Genomic DNA, 6,487 nt, shown 5'->3' with positions numbered 1-6,487 from the left:
GATACATCCAGACTGAAAGTGAAGGGATGGAGATCCATCTTCCATGCCAGCGGACCTCAAAAGAAAGCTGGGGTAGCAATTCTTATATCAGACAAATTAGATTTTAAACTAAAAACTGTAGTTAGAGACACAGAAGGACACTAAATCATTCTTTTTTTTATTTTTTTTTTTTAGGTTATGGATTTTTTTTTTATTATGTTGTTAGTCAGCATACAATACATCATTGGTTTTTGATGTGGTGATCCATGATCCATTGTTTTCATATAACACCCAGAGCTCCATGTAGTACATGCCCTCCTTAATACCCATCACCAGGCTAACCAATCCCCCCCTTCCCCTCTAAAACCCTGTTTGTTTCTCAGAGTCCATAGTCTCTCATGGTTCATCTCTCCCTCCAATTCCCCCCCCCCACATTGTGACAATAAATCATTCTTAAAGGGTCTATCCAACAAGAAGATCTAACAATTGTAAATATCTATGCCCCCAACATGGGAGCAGCCATCTACATAAGCCAACTGTTAACCAAAATAAAGAGTCATGTTGATAACAATACGTTAATTGTAGGAGACCTCAATACTCCACTCTCAGCAATGGACAGATCATCTAAGCAGAATATCAACAAGGAAACAAGAACTTTGAATGACACACTGGACCAGATGGACCTCATAGATATTTACAGAACATTCCATCCTAAAACAACAGAATACTCTTTCTTCTCGAGCGCACATGGAACTTTCTCCAGAATAGACCACATACTGGGTCACAAATCAGGTCTCAACTGATACCAAAAGATTGAGATTATTTCCTGCATATTCTCAGACTACAATGCTTTAAAACTGGAACTCAATCACAAGAAAAAATTTGGAAGAAATTCAAACACTTGGAAGCTAAAGACCACTCTGCTCAAGAATGTTTGTGTCAACCAGGAAATCAAAGAAGAACTTAAACAATTCATGGAAATCAATGAGAATGGAAACACATCGATCCAAAACCTATGGGAAACTGCAAAGGTGGTCCTAAGGGGGAAATACATAGCCATCCAAGTCTCACTCAAAAAAAATAGAAAAATCCAGAATTCACCAACTAACTCTACACCTTGAAGAACTAGAGAAAAAGCAACAAACGATGCCTAAGCCACACATTAGAAGAGAAATAATTAAAAGTAGAGCAGAGATCAATGAATTAGAAACCAGAAACACAATAGATCAAATCAACGAAACTAGATGTTCATTCTTTGAAAGAATTAATAAGATTGATAAACCACTGGCCACATTTCTCCAAAAGAAAAGAGAAAGGACCCATATTAATAAAATTAATGAATGAAAGGGGAGAGATCATGACTAACACCAAGGAAATAGAAACAATTATTAGCAATTATTATCAACAACTATATGCTAATAAACTGAGCAATCTGGATGAGATGGAGGCCTTCCTGGAAACCTATAAGCTGCCAAGACTGAAACAGGAAGAAATTGACAACCTGAATAGGCCAATAACCAGTAACGAGATTGAAGCAGTGATCAAAAACCTCCCAAAAAACCAGAGTCCAGGGCCTGATGGATTCCCTGAAGAATTCTACCAAACATTCAAAGAAGAACTAATACCTATTCTACTGAAGCTGTTTCAAAAATAGAAACAGAAGGAAAACTTCCAAACTCATTCTATGAGGCCAGCATTACCTTAATCCCCAAACCAGGCAAAGACCTGATCAAAAAGGAGAATTTCAGACTGATATCCCTGATGAATATGGATCCCAAAATCCTCAACAAAATTCTAGCTAATAGGATCCAACAATACATTAAAAGGATCATCCACCACGACCAAGTGGGATTTATCCCTGGGATGCAAAGGTGGTTCAACATTCACAAATCAATCAATGTGATAGAACATTTTAATGAGAGGAGGGAGAAGAACCATATGGTCCTCTCAATTGATACAGAAAAAGCATTTGACAAAATACAAGATCCTTTCCTGATTAAAACTCTTCAGAGTATAGGGATAGAGGGAACATTCCTCAAGTTCATAAAATCCATATATGAAAAACCCACAGCGAATATCATCCTCAATGGAAAAAGGCTGAAAGCCTTTCCCTTAAGATCAGGAACACATCAAGGATGCCCACTCTCGCCACTATAGTTCAACATAGTACTAGAAGTCCTAGCAACAGCAATCAGACAACAAAAAGAAATAAAATGTATTCAAATTGGCAAAGAAGAAGTCAAACTCTCTTTTCACAGATGACATGATAATTTATGTGGAAAACCCAAAAGACTCCAACCCCAAATTACTAGAACTCATCCAGCAATTCAGTCATGTGGCAGGACATAAAATCAATGCACAGAAATCAATCGCTTCCTTATACACTAACAACACAACTGTAGAAAGAGAAATTAGGAAATGATTCCATTTACAGTAGCACCAAAAACCATAAGATACCTCAGAATAAACCTAACCAAAGAGGTAAAGGATCTATACTCTAGGAACTACAGAACACTCATGAAAGAAATTGAAGAAAACAAAAAAGATGGAAAAACATTCCATGCTCATGGATTGGAAGAATAAACATTGCTAAAATATCTATGCTACCCAGAGCAATCTATACCTTCAATGCCATCCCGATCAAAATTCCAATGACATTTTTCAAAGTGCTGGAAAAAACAATCCTAAAATTTGTATGGAATGAGAAAAGACCCTGAATCCTCAAGGAAATGTTGAAAAAGAAAAACAAAGCTGGGGGCATCACGTTGCCCGATTTCAAGCTATACTACAAAGCTGTGATCACCAAGACAGCATGGTACCGGCACAAAAACAGACATATAGACCAATGGAACAGAAGAGAGGGCCCACATATGGACCCTCAACACTATGGTCAAATAATCTTTGACAAAGCAGGAAAAAACATGCAATGGAAAAAAAAACAGTCTCTTCAATAAATGGTTCTGGGAAAATTGGACAGCCACATGCAGAAGAATGAAACTCGACCATTCTCTAACACCATACACAAAGATAAACTCAAAATGGATGAAAGACCTCAATGTGAGACAGGAATCCATCAAAATTCTAGAGGAGAACATAGGCAGTAACCTCTTTGACATTGGCCACAGCAACTTCTTTCAAGATACATCTCCAAAAGCTAGTTAAACAAAAGCAAAAATGAACTACCGGGACTTCATCAAGATACAAAGCTTCTGCACAGCAAAGGAAACAGTCAACAAAACAAAGAGACAACCCACTGAATGGGAGAAGATATTTGCAAATGACACTACAGATAAAGGGCTGGTATCCAAGATCTAAAAAGAACTTCTCCAACTCAACACCCAAAAAACAAATAATCAAGTCAAAAAAATGGCCAGAGGATATGAAAAGACACTTCTCTGAAGAAGACATACAAATGGCTAACAGACACATGAAAAAATGTTCATCATCATTAGCCATCAGGGAAATTCAAATCAAGACCACATTAAGATACCACCTTACACCAATTAGAATGGCAGAAATGGACAGGGAAAGAAACAACAACTGTCGGAGAGGTTGTGGAGAAAGGGGAACACTCTTACACTGTTGGTGGGAATGCAAGTTGGTACAGCCACTTGGGAAAACAGTGTGGATGTTCCTCAAAAAATTAAAAATAGAGCTACCCTATGACTCAGCAATTGCATTACTGGGTATTTACCACAAAGACACAGATGTAGTGAAAAGAAGGGCCATATGCACCTCAATGTTCATAGCAGCAATGTCTGCAATAGCTAAACTGTGGAAAGAGCCGAGATGCCCTTCAACAGATGAATAGATAAAGAAGATGTGGTCCATATATACAATGGAATATTACTCAGCCATCAGAAAGGATGAATACCCAACTTTTATATCCACGTGGATGGGACTGGAGGAGATTATGCTAAGTGAAATAAGTCAAGCAGAGAAAGTCAATTATAATATGGTTTCACTTATTTGTGGAACATAAGGACTAGCATGGAGGACATTAGGAGAAGGAAGGGAAAAAATGAAGGGAGGGAAATTGGAGGGAGAGATGAACCATGAGACACTATGGACTCTGAGAAACAAACAGGGTTTTAGAGGGGAGGGGTGTGGGGTGATGGGTTAGCCCAGTGATGGGTATTAAGGAGGGCACGTATTGCATGGAGCTCTGGGTATTATACGAAAACAATGGATCGTGGACCACTACATCAAAACTAATGATGTATTGTATGGTGACTAACATAATAAAATTTAAAAAAGAAGAAATAATATCTATACTACTGAAGATGTTTCAAAAAATAGAAAAAACTTGCATTCCCACCACAGTGTAAAAGGGTTCCCCTTTCTCCACAACCTCTCCAACATTTGTTGTTTCTTGCCCTGTCAGTTGGTACAGCCACTTTGGAAAACAGTGTGGATGTTCCTCAAAAATTTAAAAATAGAGCTACCCTATGACCCAGCAATTGCACCCCAGGGTATTTACCCCAAAGAAACAGATGTAGTTGAAAGAAGGGCCATATGCACCACAATGTTCATAGCAGCAATGTCCACAAGCCAAACTGGAAAGAGCTGAGATGCCCTTCAACAGAAGAATGGATAAAGAAGATGTGGTCCATATATGCAATGGAATATTACTCAGCCATCAGAAAGGATGAATACCCAACTTTTACATCAACATGAATGGGACCGGAGGAGATTATGCTAAGTGAAATAAGTCAAGCAGAGAAAGTCGATTATAATATGGTTTCACTTATTTGTGGAACATAAGGACTAGCATGGAGGACATTAGGAGAAGGAAGGGAAAAATGAATGGGGGGGAATCGGAGGAAGTGAGGAACCATGAGAGACGATGGACTCTGAGAAACAAACTGAGGGTTCTAGAGGGGAGGGGGTGGGGGGATGGGTTAGCCTGGTGATGGGTATTAAGGAGGGCACTTACTGCATGGAGCACTGGGTTTTTTATGAAACAATGAAGTGTGGATCACCACATCAAAAACTAATGATGTATTGTATAGTGACTAACATAACATAATAAAATTAAATTAAAAAAATAAAATACATCAAGCCACACAGGCTCCAAGGGCAGGGCAGTCGGGGGCAAGGACAGACCCTCCCAAGGGCCGCCCAGCTCTGCTTCGGGGCTCACGGCGAGACCTGCTGAGGTTGCTGACATGGTTTCCGCTGGGTGTGGGGACCCGGGACACAGCACCGTTCAGATACACCACACTCCAAACGTGCAATTAGATGTCAGATTATTTAGAGCCGAGGCATGGAGGGAGCCAAAGGAGGACACGATTCTACTGGGAGGCCATCCTGCTGTGTGGACAGGGCAAGCCCAGGGCTGGTCCGCAGGCTACAGGTGGGACAGTCTGCACCCACGCTGCAAGCTCACTGGGGCACAAGGAGGAGCCCACCAGGGCTGGGGGCACCACAGGGCTCAGCTGAGAGCAGCTTAGACTGCTCTGCCAGGGAGCAGGCAGCAAGCATATCCCTGCAGGAGGCAGAGAGCTAAGAGCATCCTGTGGAGGGGGGTTCCTGTGCTCTCCCTTGGGCCCCTGGGCACCCACCACACCCCACCCCCGCAGACTCCCGTGGGGCACCCTTGGCTGTGTCCGGACTCCCCCACTGGCTGTTTGAGACAGAAACCACCCAGAAGAAAAGGGAACTTCAGGAAGCAAGCCAAGCCTCTTGGTTTCAATCCTGTTCTTAGTCTTCCCAGGGCTGCCTGGAGGCTAGGAAGCAAGGCTGTGGGCACAGAGCTCAGCCACAAGGAGCCACGTGTGCCTGGGGCCACAGCAGGGAGGAGGTGGGGTGCAGGGGCGAGCATGGCTGCAGGGGAGCGGCTCCCACAGCCCCAACCATGCTGAGTGTGATCTGCATGGAGCAAAGACGAGGGACTGAGGTGGGGATAGCAGAACCAGCTACAGGAGCTGAGGAACACCAGGCCCTCAGGACCCCATGGAGGGACTGGAGCAGGTGAGCCCGCACGGGGGAAGGCAGGCTGCCTGAAGTCCATGGCACCACCCAGGGCAGGGACGAGGGAGGCACGGGAGGGGCTCACCCACACCAACACTGCTGAATGCACCAGACGCTGACAGAGGGGGGCCAGGACCGGGACCTTCAAGGACCATGACGGGCATGGTGGGCAGAAGCCTGAGGGCTGCCCTTCACCACCTGTGCTGGGAGCCGGGGGCTGCACCAGCTTCAGCCACTGCAGGACCAATGCCAACATGGACAGATGGGTCTGAGGTGAGGACACAGAAAGGGGCTGGCTCAGCACAGGGGAGGAGGAGGAGGACACCAGGTGGACTGAGGGTCCTGTCCAGGCCAAGGGAGCCGGCTCAAGCCCCAGGGCAGGGTCAGAGGTGTTGGCCATGAGGCCCTGGGCTGCACCAGATGAGCAGCAGATGAGTGGAGCAGACCAGGCGGGGCTGGTACGGCTCCCATGTGCTCAGGACCCAGACAGCAGGGAGGCTGATCAGGGAGCTCAACATGCTACAGGAGTCCAGGG

At 43.9% G+C, this 6,487-nt stretch overlaps 1 gene segment (V, D, J or C); it reads left to right on the top strand.

Annotated features, from left to right (window-relative positions):
* Positions 1-5,961: 5,961 nt before the first annotated feature.
* Positions 5,962-6,487, top strand: part of LOC118026452 — a gene marked incomplete at its 3' end in the record, with an annotated part of 4,684 nt that continues 4,158 nt past the window's right edge. The window contains exon 1 of the C gene segment in view: positions 5,962-6,225.

The sequence above is a fragment of the Mirounga leonina genome, unplaced genomic scaffold, assembly GCF_011800145.1.
Source record: "Mirounga leonina isolate KUSES-001 unplaced genomic scaffold, KU_Mleo_1.0 Mir_237, whole genome shotgun sequence".
Lineage (NCBI taxonomy): Eukaryota > Metazoa > Chordata > Mammalia > Carnivora > Phocidae > Mirounga > Mirounga leonina.
Note: the sequence above shows the minus strand (reverse complement) of the source record. Positions and strands in the feature narration are given on the sequence as shown.